Below are 14,911 nucleotides of genomic sequence, written 5' to 3' on the forward strand. Positions count from 1 at the left end.
CAGCTCCTGCCACATGTGAGTCTACATGTGTCTTACGTCACCATCGTAGATGTAGAGCAGGCCCCTCCACAGAAACCAGAGTCCCCTCCTGCAGGGCGGGCATCTTTAGGGACTCACCCCACAGCCACAGGACAGGCCAGCTCACCGAGAGGGTCACCCTCAGATGGCTATCTGGCCTGCTTTGACAGTGGTCACTGGGCTCCGCCTCTACTCAGTGACACACAGATGTTGGTAGTTACACAGCTATCCCAACACAGAACCTGCCCCAGACAGCGGACTCACTGCCGACTGGCTCACACAGGTACCCAGGGAGGTTCTAAAACAGGTTCACGGTGAAGGGCCTGCTGCAAAGCCCTGTCGTCTATACAAAGATGTTATCACTTGGGAGCAGCAGAGCTCGGCCCAGCCAAGAGCAGCCTCAGAAATCCATCTACAGATGGGTGTCTTATGACACAGACAGCAATATCCCTCAAACATGTGAAGAAGGAATTCTTATAGTGCATGTTATTTAAACACACACACACACACAAAAGCATGAAATCATATGCAATCCATCAGTTAATTTCTTTTCAAAGCAATTAAAATCCTCACTATTCTACCGAAGCATTAAGCAACGCTGTTAACAAAAGCATAAATGTGTCAGCCCTCTCTTCCCCAGGGTCTTATATTCATTCTCCTCGGGATGATGGACACACTGCATCCAGCCTCTAGTTAGGGCAGATGTTCACCTATTGCACAAACCAAAAAAAAAATTTTCTTTCTGTCACATTTCCAAAATGGGAAGAGACTAAGCCCACAAGCCCGAGAAACTACTGAAGCACAGGGCAATCCCATACAGCAAGCAAGGGTCAGCAGAAAGTAGCTGTTTATCCTAAAGCGGGTGTGCTTTGCTAAAAGATGAGTTTCTTTTCTCTGTGTTACTAGCCGCCTTCTCCTCCCTGAATGTAACGGCACCCAAAAATCTTAGAAATACCCATCAGTGCCCCTCATCCGAAACCGCTGATCAGAAAGGCCCCAAGTCTGAACTGTGGCATGATGTCACAATATTTACACTTTCTGCATGCACAAGTTTTAAAATGCAGTATGAGAAAACCAGAGACTCTGGGGAGAGGAGCTGAACTTCATGCCCAGACCAAGGTCCCATCCCCAAAACATTGCGTCTATACAAGTATGCCACAAGCCAAAAGAATCCAAAACACTTCAGTCCTGAGCATTGTGGATGAAGGATCAACCCGCACTCTGCAGCAGAGTGTCAGAGGGCACGATCTGGACTTGTGATGCGGACCCACAGAAATGAAGGGCACGTGTTAATTTAGGCCGCTGTTGTGAAAGACCCGAGAGACTACTTCCTAAGGAAAATCAATAGTTAGTTAAACAACACAAAGCACACACCCAGAGGAGCATGCTAGCGTCCTCACTAAATCCAGTCTTCCCCTCAGCACAGAGGGGACAGCCACGTGGTCCTCAGGCCAGGGCTCCTATCCTATTCTATTCACAGGGTCAGGCTTGGTTCCTACACCTACAGCTCACGACCCCTGACCTTCACTTCCCTCCAACTGCACCTGCCCAGATGGTCCATTTGAGTTAGTCCTGGGGCAAGAGACTTTTCTTGTTTTCTGATTTCCTCCCTTACAACTCAGGGTTCCTGGGCTTTGCAGAAGCCCCTAGCCTCTCTGGGTTCCCACATCTCCCCGTACATCTACCCAAGTCCACATCCATCTCAGCTTCATCCATTTCTTCATCTTCTCTGACTGTTTTGCCACCGAGCACCCATCTGGTCCCTTGGCTGGCTGTGGCGCACCACGGGCGGACTGGCATGGTTTGCCTGCTTCTGGCCTGCATGCCAGTGACCCTTCAGTAGTCCTGACTGCAGCCATGTGACAATGGCTCCTTGGCATGTGGAGAGCAGGGCTCGCGTTACAAAGCTAGTACTCCCACAGCCCCACGAGCCTGCACAGAACTGGAGAGGGCGGGCCTTTACGCACCATCATAAGAAAACACAAAACAAGAAGAAGAGTCTGAAGAGGAACCGTCTTTATCGGCCTTCAACATTCTGAGATATATATATTTTCCAGAAGTACTTCCTCATTCGTAAAAACAAAACAAGCCGCATAGCAAATGGAAAGCAAGCCACACTTGCAGGGCACGATGGGACCCTCCCAAAAAAGGGAAGTCTCTTCACACTGCCCACATGGCCCCTGAGTCTATTGTGCGCTAAGGGCTGTCTGTCTGCGTTCCGCAGGAGTTCAGGTTCTCCCTGCAATCCCTGCTTCAGGCACAGTCCCAGATGCAGGGTCACTGGTGGTGTTTCACTGGTGGTTGCTTTTAAATGTGTATATTGGGGATGTGTGTGTACACTGAGCACAGCTGACCACGGAGCCCAGAAGAGGGAGTCTGATCCCCTAAAGCTGAAGTCACAGGCATCTGTAAACTGCCAAACATAGATGCTGGGAACCAAATTCAGGTCATTTGCAAGAGTGGTAATCGCTCCCAGCTGCTGAACCCATCTCTCCGTCCTCTGCGAGGCAGGGATGCAGGCTTCCATTAACACATCACCAGAGATCCCAGGAGCTAAGGCTTAACTACTAACAGTTTCAACCGGCAACTTAGATAACACGAATAAAACGATAGTTAAGTTCCATCTCCAATATATCACTGTGGAATTATGAGTTGAAACAGGAGCTAGAGAGACGGCTCAGTGGTCAAGAGCACAGGCTGTTCTTCTAGAGGCCAGGGTTCAGTTCCTACGGGATGGCTCTCAACCGCCTGTAACTCCAGTTCCAGGGGATCTGACTCTTTTAAAAACCTCTGTGGACCCCAGGCGCACATGCGGCACACAGCCATAAATGGAAGCAATACACCCACATGCCTAAAATAAAAGTAACATTTTCCAAAAATGACTGGAGATAGCCAGATGTGCTGGCGCACGCCTTTAATCCAGCACTCAGGAGGCAGAGGCGGGCAGATCTCTGAGTTTGAGACCAGCCTGGTCTACAGAGCAAGAGCCAGGACAGCCAGAGCTACACAGAGAAACCCTGTCTGGGGAGGGGAAAAAAAACTAAAAGACTTGAGACAAGACAAAGAGCCCAACTTTCACTCTTACAGAGCACTTGTCTACATAATGCTCATAGTAAGGAAAGAAACTCCACGACTAAAAAAATTAGTACATAAAACCCATCTCTGGGCCACAGTGTGGCTGGGCTGCATGTGCTGAGCTTGTGAGTGGAAGCTGGCATGCATGCCTCTCCCAGCAAAGACAATCGGAGCGAGGAAACGTTTCCACTTAGGGTCTGTTTCCTCCAAAAGTTGCCAAATGGCAGGCAAGCGTTCCGAACTGAATTTCCTCTGCAGAGAAGCCTCGGGATGGGCTACAGAACACCACAGAGCAAAGCAAGCTGGTGCATGTCCATGGCCCTAGATGACAGACAGGGAAAGGCAGCTCAGCTCCTGTCACAGAACACAGTTCTGAGCCTGCACGGCAGTGGTGGCTTCCCAAGAATTTTACACACACACACACACACACACACACACACACACACACACACACACACACACCCACCAGGTAAGAGTAACCACTGAATTGGGAATCTGTTGCAAGTTTTCCTGTCTGTGGGACATGTTCAGTTTGAAAAGTCACTGCATTGTACTGATACATTTGAGAAAGCTAAAGAAGATAAAATAAGAAAGCTTTCCATCTATTATAGAGGTCGGAAGGTAAAAGGGAGCATGGGCACATCCAACCTTCGCAACACTGAGGTTCTCATTTACGAAGTTCTCTCTACGCAATGAGAGGCCACCAAGATGGCTCAGTAGGTACAGGAGCTTGCTGCAAAATCTAACCAACCTTAGTTTAATCCCTGGTACCCATATGTGGTAGAAGGAGAAAACTCTGACTGCCACACACACTGGAACATGAGTGCACCTATACAAATACAAATTAATATGTATTTTTTAATAATTTATTTTTATTTTATGTGCATTGGTGTATTGCCTGCACGCATATCTGTGTGAGGGTGTCAGAGCCCTTGGAACTGGAGTTTACAGACAGTTGTGAGCTGCCGTGTGGGTGCTGGGAATTAAACCAGGGTCCTCTGGAAGAGCAGCCAGTGCTCTTAACTACTGAGCCATCTCTCCAGCCCCAATAAATTTTTTTTAAGTGTGAGTTATCAACAAAAAAAAGTGACAACCCCCCCCCCACATCTCAAAATGTGTTACATTTATGATTTTGTGTGGGCCACATTCTTAGATAGCATGGTCACATGCAGCCCACAGACCATGGTTTGGACACATCTGGCATAACTATTGAATGCTGGGAAAACATTTCATCCTTCCTGCTGACCAACAGAGACCTGACACCAGCGCCTGAATGTGTCTCACCAAATTCATGTGTAGACGTCCATGCTCCAAGACTGTTATTGCAAGAAACAGCTTTTCAGGAGCAATTACATTAATGAGGGCATGGAGGGGAGGAGGTCCCCAACCCAACAGGACTGTTGTTTTATCGTAAGATACCAGAGTCATTCACATGCCAGGGAAAGACCATGGGAAGGTACAGCGAGAATGTGTCATCCACAAGCCAAGGAGAAAGGCCTTACTGGAAACAGCTCAGCTGTACCATAGCCATGAACTTGCAGTCTCCGGAACGGAAAGAAAATAAAACTCTATTGTTTAAGACTCTGGTCAGGTCTGTGAGAGTTTGTTACAGCAGCTGCAATAGACAAAACTAATAAATGTGAACTGTAACAAACCCTGACCAGCAAAAAGTTTTTCTGCCGAAAAAGACTTCTCCGTTTTCCAAACAAATTTTAAAAAGTCCATTGTAAAAATCGGAGGTAGAGATTCAGTATTAGAAATCTAAACAAAGGCCAGAAAACAAAGCTATGACAACTCAGGTACGGCCAGGTCTACACGGTACAGCAGAGGCAGCTGGCCGAGGCCATTATTGAATGCCTGGCACGCGTTAGGTACTTAGTTAGGCATGCTCTATCTTTAAAACCACCCCATACAAATGCCAGAAGGTGGATATTATTACTGTCATTTTTCTAGACAAGAAGTTAAAAAAAAAAGGTAAAGAAAAAAGCTAACTATGAACTATATGTTCATAGTTCAGATGTGTTCCTATGAGCTAGCAAAACATTTCTCTATTCACCGTACACTAACCATCTTCTGTTGAAAGCCATGCTTGAGACTCTGGGGGCCCAGGCTCCTGTGACGTCACAGCGGATGGAAGCTCAGAGCAGCAGAGGACACTTATTCCTCCCTGGCTTTCCTCTGGGGTATCGTCAGGAAAGAAAACAAGCATCCCATTGTCCACACCTACAGCTTCTGCTCAAACACAACCATAAATAACTGGGTCTAAGCTTTGGGTTTTTTTTTTTTTTTTAAAGTAACCGTTTCTCTCCCCCTAATAAACACTCAATTGGCTTCGGTGTCTTTTCCAGCCTCCTACCTCTCAACCTACTATGAAACGGGCACTGTGTTCACAGTTCAGATGTGTTCCTAGGAGCTAGCAAAACATTTCTCTATTCACTGTACACTAGCCATCTGCTGTTGAAAGCCATGCAGACTACAGAGGGGCTGGGGGAAAGTGTGGCAGGGACAGCATTCCTGTGTCACTCACCACTCATTTGAATGCACAAAGTCCCCAGCACACATTACAAATGCGGTAAAGGGCTACAAACGTAGCAGGGCTGCCTCCCTGGCATGCTCGGGGCCCTGGGTTCAGTCTCCAGCACCAAACACGGTGTGTGTGGCGCGCCTGTGTGCCAGCAGCTGGTCGGGGGGGGGGGGGTAAGGAGCACGAGGGTCAGAGAGTGAAGCTCAGCCTTGGCTGCTGTTCTAGTTTGGTTTCTGTTGCTGTGATAAAACACTAACCCAAACCAGTTTTGGGTAAGGAAGGGTTTACTTAGCTTACAGGTTTCAGTCTACCATCAAGGGCAGCCAAGACAGGGACTCCAGGCAGGAACAGAATGAGAAACCGCCTACTGGCTTTCTTCCCCTGGCTTGCTCAGTTACCTGTTTTAGACGCCCCGGGCCCACCTGCCTAGGGGTGGTACCACTCACATCCGGCTAGGCCCTTCTATGTTAATTAGCAATTAAGACAATGTCTTATGCACAGGCCCGCAGGCAGCCAGTCTGATGGAGGCTAGCCAAGCCGAGCCTCCCTTTTCCTAAGAAGACTCTGGATCGTGTGAAGATGACAGATGAAGCGAACCGTGTCAGCTACACGGGGCTATGTGTGACTTGTCTCAAAAAATAATAAAAAATGTCTTTTAAGACCCTAACAAATAAATAGGAGGTCACTGTTGGACCAAAAGAAAAACATTTCTTTTTGGAAAACCCACATTCTGAAAGCAGACAGACACTGCCAGATCTCACCTGTAAGTCTAAAGCAATTATCCTCTCAAGAACATCATTAGATATGCTGGATTTTTTTTTTCCGTTTTAAAAATATATCTCTGCATATAAGTTTCTTCCTTTTCCCTCAGAAGAAATAAATCATTAAAAAATACAACAGGGGCTAGCGAGATGGCTTGGTGATTAAGAACACTGGCTGTTCCTCCAGAGAGAGGAGGTTCAATTCCCAGCACCAACATAGTGCCTCACAACCATCTATGAAGGAATCCGATGCCCTCTTCTGTCGCACAGGCACACACGCAAGCAAAACACCCATATACACAACTAAACAGATCTTTTAAAAAATATTTACAATATGTGAAATTGGACAAAGTCAACCTCAGGCACCAAAGGTCAAAGATACTGATATCTAATTAAAAAAAAAAAAAAAAAAAAAGACTTATCAGTGCGCCCGAGGACAAACTCACATGCAGACCTACTAAGTACGCTTCCTCTAAAAGTGGGGAGACCAAGCCAAAATGTCTGATTCTTCAGTTTTCATGAAAGACTAGGCCACTGTAGCCCTGGCTGTCCTCGAACTCACTCAGTAGGCCACGCTGGTCCAAACTCAGAGATCCGCCTGCCTCCGCCTCCCGAGTGCTGGGATTAAAGGCATGCGCCACCACTGCCCAGCAAAATGTAAGTTCATTTTGTCTTAAGTTATATTATATTACAAACTGAGCACCACTATTTCAAAACACCCAAAATCTGAAGCTTTGGAGGAACACATACGATGCCACAAGTAGGAAATTCCATACTATGAAACTTGTTTTTACAGACAAAATTCTTTAAAAACATTGTACACAATTACCTTTGAGCTATGTATAGTAAGTATATATGTATCAGTGTATGCATGCATCAAGTTGAGTTCCATGTTTAGATATGGGTTCCATCCCTAAAGTATTTCACAATGTTTATGTAAATATTCTAAAAAAAATTCTAAAAAATTCAAGCATTGCAGACATGTGGTCCTCAGCCTGTAGGGGTTTTGTATATTTGTTTTGTTGGTTTTTCAAGACAGGGTTTCTCGAGTTCGCCTTGGCTGTCCTGGAACTCACTTTGTAGACTAGGATGGCCTCAAACTAAAATCCACCTGCCTCTGCCTCCTGAGTGCTGTAATTAAAGGCCTGAACCACCACCTGGCAGCCTGTGGTTTTTAAAGCAAAATCATTGCCAGCCCCAAGTAATTCAGCTATATTAGAGAAGTCATTCCCAACCTCCATAATGCTGCAGCCCTTTAATGCAGCTCCCCGTGTTGTAGTGATCCCCAACCATAAAACTATTTTCATTCCTATTCCATAGCTGTAGTTTTCTGTTGTGAACAGTAATGTAAACACCTGTGTTTCTGGTGGTCTTAGATGACCCTTGTGAAAGGGTCGCTTGACCCCCCAGGGGGTCGAAACCAACATGCTGAGAACTATACTGTATTAGATGCTCACTCACGGCAGAGAAGCCAGAGAAACAGCCACTTAGCTGAGCTATCTGGGTATCTCTGACACTAGCAGGAGACAGACACACACACACACACACACACACACACACACAGAGATACAGAGAGAGAACTCACTCCCCCCACCAAGAAGTCTAGTAAAAAGAGAAAGAGCCCTCACAACACGCAGCACCAGAAGGTCAGTAGCTCCTGTGATGCCCCTTTCTGATCACTAAGGGGTACCCAATAGTCATCTCTCTGTGAGCCTCATGTCTCAGCGCGTCGCTGAGTTAAGAGTTAACCGGGATTTCTCCCAGCATCCCGCCAGGTGGTTTCCGTTGACGAGTTGATCCACCAGGAAGCCAGGTGACCTTTGATTTTAATTTGCTTTTGTTTGTTTGTTCTCTTTATATGGTCCAGGCTGGTCTCAAATTCGTGGAATCAAATAATCCTCCTGCCTCCATCTCTCTCCAGTAGCTGGAACTACAGGCATATACCAACACGCTCAACTCCGAAAGAGATCTTTTTTTAAACCTCGCTTTCAGTCTCGAAGCGTACTGGATCTAAAAACTGGTCTTGGCATTCTCTTGTTCTTAAAACGCCCACCAGCAGCACACATCACACAAGGAAGAAAATGCATTCTTTCCAGGAAAAATGTGTACATAAGCAAAATCACCTTTTAAAAAGGCACACTAACAGCCTGACGGCAGGGTCTCCAAGACAAAGGGACAAACATTAACTGGCACGCTTCTTCCACTTCTGAAGGTGAGCCCCATGTGGAAAATTCCAGCCAGTGTTGTTCCAAGGAAATGCTGGGCTACTGAAAACAAGTGTAACAACCCTGACCTCGGAGGGGCGGAGGGAGCATAAACCCAGAAAGTTCACACTTTCCTCCTGCTGGGCTGCCTCCCAGATGTTCCTTGAAGCACCCTGTGAGTCCTCTGCTCAGAGAGAACAAGCTGGCACGTCACTTGCCACCTTGGCATGAAGTTCAGGAAGACACTAATCTGGTCCACCCGGGAACATTTCCTCCCCTTAATAAAACCCACTCGGCAAAGACAAAGCAACTCAGTGAGGCAGAGTACAAGAAAGCAAAACACCAGCCACGGTCAAGGGCACGGATAAGGGAGCGTGCGTCAGAAAGAACACTCTGAACGTACACTCTGTCAGAACCTGCAGCCAAGCTGCCGCTAGTACCCCGGTGCCTGGCGTGACCCTGGCAAGTGGCCGGCCTCCTGCCCTCTGCATCTTTCCCCCTCCAGAGTAGGGTGTGTTGCCTCTAGCATGCTGCTGAGAGGAACCAATGGGGAGGGGCGGGGGTGGGGTGGGGAGTTAAAGGGGTGGGCTTAATGGAAAAGACTAGATCCTATGGCTCCTAACTTTTAAAAAAAACATGCACCATGATTCAATTAGTAAATGTTTTGTACTTTTTCTTTAGTGATCTTTGAAGTTTTCCAAAAGATGTCTGCTTTCATTTTCCAAATCTAAACCACTAGGTGTTCTTCAGACTACAGCAGTCCCTCTGTATCTTCGGGGCAGGGATGGATCCGCGGCCTCCCAAAGACACCCGAGTCCAGGGCCGCTCAAGTTCCTTATCAAAAAAGGTTTAGTATTTGCAGGTTACTTACACACTCCTCCCAAATACCATAAGTCACCTCTAGATTCCTTATTCTGCTTGATACAAATCAAATGAGCCAGAATTCTTTAGCATATTTGTTCATGGAACACCAAGAAGTCTGTCCATGTCCAGTAGAGATGTAAGGGTTTTGTCGTTGTTTGGTTGTTTGCAGTTTATTGGTTTGTTCCACGTTGGTTGAACCTGCCGGTATGGAACCTGCAGACATTAAGGCTCTCAGTGCATACACACCCTCTCCCAGTGAGCACGCATCTGCTCACGCAACTGTGCATCCGGACCCTACCTGCCCATTCTGCACGCCCATGGGAAGTATGCTCCTGACCATGCCTGCTTCTCCACTTCATCCAGCCCCACCGAGCAAGCTAGCGGGGTGTGGGAGGGTAGGGGGACCTCTACACCTATGAACCCCTCAGGCCAGTGCAAGTCCAAATTAAGATCTGGGAAGACAGGGCATTGTCACCTCTCACTGACTTTAGGATTCCTTCTTCCAGGAACTGGGAAAGACATTCCTCACCAGGCCTTGGCTGACAACATTGCATAAACTATTTGATTCTTGAAAAATAATTCAAACCAGATAACTCAGCGTTCTTGGTAAGATAAAAGCATGTAGAAATGCATATATTGGCAATTAAGAGTTAGTATTTAAGCTAGAGCTAGCCAATAAGAAACGCTAGTAACAGGCCAACAGCTTTATATCTAATACAGCGTTTCTCTCTCTTTCTCTCTCTCTCTCTCTCTCTCTCTCTCTCTCTCTCTCTCTCTCTCTCCATTATTTGGGGTTGACAGGGCTGCGGGACCAGGCTGGCAGGAGAGAGCTTGTAGCATGTGCCAATTATTAAATGTCTAATGCCAAAAAATGGGGGGTGGCTTTTACAAAAGGAAATTCTGACACTTGAACGAACCAAGACGACACTACAAGGCAGTCACAAAAGGATAAACCGTGCATGATTCCACCAATGAGATTCGAGTCACATTCAGAGATAGACAACGGAATGGTGGTGGTCAGAGGCAAGTGGCAGGAAACGCAAAGGTGACTGTCTCATTTGGGCGGTGTTTCAGCTTGGAGCAATGACGGTCTGTAGGAAGATCAGTGGTCACTACAAATATCGCCCCTGAAGTACGCCACACCCTTATAAACTGAGCCCTGGTGGGAATGCAGCTCAGCGCTGTGATGCTGGCTTAGCGTGTGCCAGGCCCTGGGTTAGCTTCCCCGCTCCCACTGAAGGAAAAGGTTATGATAACAAAGTCTGCTACCAATATTTTCCAGCATTTTTTTTTCTAGCTTAGACAGTGCCCCAACAGCCTCCTGCATGCTAGGCAAGGGTTACATGCCCAGTTATATGCCCAGCCCTTTTTCAGCTGGGGCTCTTTTTTTCCTTCCCAACAACTATTGATCCTCTTCGCTATTTCTACTCTCCAATTTTGAAGGAGTGTGTGGCTCAATGAGAGCTTCTGGCTTTGTATGTTGAGGCAGGAGTCTACTTATATTGACCAGGAAGGCCCTTCTGCTTCAACTCCTGAATAGCTGAGATTACAGGCCTGTGCCACCAGGCTTAGCAACACAGTTTAAGGACTGTAACTTCTACCTTCTCAGTCCCCCTTGTTTAACGAAGAGACTCACAACATGCCCCACACAACTTGTGCCCTGCTGTCTTCAAGGGTTTCTATTGCTGAGGCCAACTCCAGGCAAGCTGGAGAAGAAAACGGTTTATTCAGATTCATTTCCAGATAGCAACCCGCCATGGAGGGAGCCAGGGCAGGGACTCAAATAGGGCAGGAACCTGGCTTACTCCACATGGCTCGCTCAGCTTTCTCATAGAAATTCAGGACCACCTGTCCAGGGGTGGCTCCACCCACAATGGGCTGGGCCTTCCCCCATCAATCACTAACTGAAATACCCTACAGGCTTGGCAACTGTTCCATCTTACCAGTTTTGTTTTTTCTCAACTGAGGCTCCCTCCTCCTCTCTGAGGACTCCAGTTTGTGTCAAGTTGACATAAAACCAGCCGGCACTCCTGGCTTACTAGAAAGGGCCTAAGACTCATGTGAAATTACTGAGGCTCCATGACTTATGGTGGGGCTGCAACCAACTCCTGCGCTGAAGTTTCTGGGAGTCAGAAATGAACTTCAAGCACTGATCCACTGAACCCGGCTTGCCTGCAATGTGCCCGGTACACTTCCATCAGCCTATGAGGACTGGGCAAATCCACGGACCACAAGAGCTCTAGGAAAATAGAGCAGAGATGCTGTCCAGCTGTACTTCTGTGCCATATAAAGACAAAAGGCCCTTCATCCAAGCTCTGTGTGTCCAGGGGCCACATGAACGCACATCACCTCACCAAGGAGCCTGGGTCCCCTTCTTCCCAACTCATGCACACAGCGGTGATTTACAAAGATTTAAAAGTGACATACGGGGTGTTGTCTTGGGCATTGGAGGGTCAGCATCCAGAAGGACTCTCAGAGCTAGCCTATCCACAAGGGAGGCAAATAAGACAAGAAAACACCAGCAGTGGCAGCTGTTAGGGAAGGGAATATCTCAGTTCTGACCTGGAGGGCTGGGCCCATTTCTCTGTGCAGCTTCTCAATCAACGTGGCACCTCTCCAGCAATAGCTGACTATGTCCTTGGCCTCAGAAGCTGGCCACCCTTCTGAAGTCTTGCGGTTGTTTGATCCACGCTGTTAAAATGGTAACCGCATCCCATCTGTCTGGAACTGTGATTATCTTCAGATCTTTTGCCAAGTAAAATAACTGATCCGTGAGACAATCCACCCATCCCTTCACCTCTGCCTCAATAGAGGAAACAAACTCTCGAAGGCTCTGCTCGGCCCTGACAATCCACCGTGCCACAGTCACACTTAAGAGCTGGGTTATTCTTACAGACGCTTTTTCCTGCTTGGATGCAGACACTCCCTACAGCTTTCCTCTTCACCAGAGGCCCCAACCCACGGGCGGGGAGCTTCCTCAATGCTCAGGTGCAATAGTAACTATGGTGCGTGGATAGCAGAGTGTAAGACACCCAAGTGACAGTCACCAGACACGCCGGCGTCTCCAGTGACCAGATGGCAGCAGATGGTGACACCTCTGCACACCCAGCCTGTGTCAAGTCTAAGGCACAGATAGAGCCAGATGCAAGCTGCAGGAAACCCACCCTGCATCAACAGGAAGAGGAGAATGGGCTCTGCTGCACAGGGACGCTGCCCCAGCATGGTGGCGAGCCAGGGGAGCCACAGAAAGCAGTGGTGGGGAATTTGGACACACAGAGCAGAGAAGGGACACAACGTGCATCCTCCTAGCCACCTCCCCCTCTGCAGTCTTCCCAGGCCACTTCTTCCCTGCATCCCTCTTCCCCATACCGCTATGCGCGCCTCCCGTGGCCCTGTACAGCTGGATTGAGAGAACTACATTTGACACATTCTCCACAGAGCCATGGCCCATGTCAGGAAGCTGCCTGGTGTGTAACAGGGTCCAGACACTTCAAAGGAATAGAATCAGGCCGGGCCGGGGTGGGGCGGGGCGGGGCGGGGCGGGGCAGGCCAGGCATACAAAGTGTTCTGAAAATTTTAAGTAAAGAGATTTCTTGGAAAGTACTGAAAAATCAGGAGTGACTAACATTTGCCAAAGAACTAGATGAAGAAACTGAGCTACAGCCACAGGGCCAGGTGCCTTGTAGACCTTAAGAACTGTATCGTGCAGCTGCATTCTCGAAGGGTGTAGACTCGCGGAGACAGCAGAGACGACGCTGACTGACCTACGTAGCTCCTGGGAGGACTCTGAAGCCAATGTAGCAAGGAGACAAAAGTCCAAATATTCACGCCCAACGCTTCGAATCCAGAGGACAGCCAACTCTTTCCCTTGAGGCGAGAGTGCACCCAGCTGTGAGGAGCCATGAGGAGGCTACGCCTCACTCCCACATGAGTGAGTCTAGCTTCCTTGTCCTATTCCATAACCCAGGCGTAAAGTCACAGAACGCTGATGTCAACAGAACACCCGAGAACACGGTGCCCGAGCACGAGTGAGCTGAACAGCAGCAGCACACTGGACAGCAAAGGACACAGGCAGAGGACAGGTGGCTCCAGACATGGAGACAGAAAACCGAACACCCCCCAGGCAGAAAAGGAGGCACAAATACTTCATGGTCCCAAGAGCAAAGCAAGAACACAAAACTCTCAGAGGAGACGAAGCAGAAGCAATGGAAAGAGAGACTGGAGGCGTGGAACCACAGATCAAAACCTAACCCCCCAAAAAGAACAAGCTAGTAAGTTAAAAAGCAAGGTACGGAACATACTGCTGGAAAATGAATCACTAACCCAGGAGAGAATGATGAAGTGAGTGGCGAGGACTGACTTAACAAGATGAAGGAAAACAAATAGAAATGGAACCCCAACAAAAGCTGTCCAATAGAAAATGGTTTCATAGGGCGGCAGTGAAGAGACACACCTTTAATCCCAGCAGAGGCAGCTGGATCTCTGTGAGTTCAAGGGCAGCCTGGTCTACAGAGCAAGTTCTAGGGCAGTCTCAAAAGCAATACAAAGAAACACCCTGTCTCAAAAGACAAAACAGACAGACAGACAGGGGGAGGGGGAGGGAGGGAGAGGAAGAGAGAGAGAGAGAGAGAGGCCTTTATAGAGAATGATCAATACATGCCAGGGGAAATGAATTTTAAAATAAAATTCATGCACAGAATTTCAGAACAATTTTCTGCAATGATTAAAGAAACCATTGTCTTGCATTTAAAAAAATGGCTAACTCACTGAGCTGAGGGGACTAATCCATTCTTAGTCATACTATTCTAGCCCAGTGATAAAAGCAGTGTTGTATGTTTGAAAATCATATAGTCCACAAGTGGGGAGCGGGTAATGAGTCAAGCAGAAACCTGTGCTGTCACATCAAACACTAGAAGACCATGAAGATCACAGCTGCCAACTCTACAGTGTGGCCTGTGGCTATATTTGGACTCAGTACCCCAAATCCAAAGGCCAAAAAGCAGATGTCTGCAAATGTGAAAACATTCAGAGAACAAGATATCCATGATCCAATACTCAGGTGAAATTACGGATGTAGCTAACCAAGCAACGCACAAAATAAAACAAAACAAAACAGGTTTGGTAGCTCACACCTTTGATCACTTGGGGGGTAAAGGCAGACTGATCTCTGTGAGTTCAAGGTCAGCCTGGTCTACAGAGAGCTCCAGGCCAGTCAGGACTTCTTGGTGGAACTCTATAGTCCAGGAGTTCTCAGCCTTCCTAACGCTGCAACACTTTAACACAGTTCCTCATGCTGGGTGACCCCCAACCATAAAAATGTTTTCATCGCTACTTTGTAACTATAACATTGCTACTGTTACGAATCATAATGTAAACATCTGTGTTTTCTGATGGTCTCAGGTGACCCCTGTGGAAGGGTCATTCAACCCCCAAAGGATGAGAACTGCTGCTCTAGAACCCAAAAG

General features: G+C 47.6%; 1 protein-coding gene across 2 annotated transcripts in view; it reads right to left on the bottom strand.

Annotated features, from left to right (window-relative positions):
- Tbc1d8 (TBC1 domain family member 8) overlaps positions 1 to 14,911 on the bottom strand; it is an 87,230-nt gene that overhangs the window by 28,504 nt on the left and 43,815 nt on the right. The gene's annotated exons all lie outside the window — the stretch shown is intronic.

This window comes from Phodopus roborovskii, unplaced genomic scaffold, assembly GCF_943737965.1.
Source record: "Phodopus roborovskii unplaced genomic scaffold, PHOROB, whole genome shotgun sequence".
Taxonomy (NCBI): domain Eukaryota; kingdom Metazoa; phylum Chordata; class Mammalia; order Rodentia; family Cricetidae; genus Phodopus; species Phodopus roborovskii.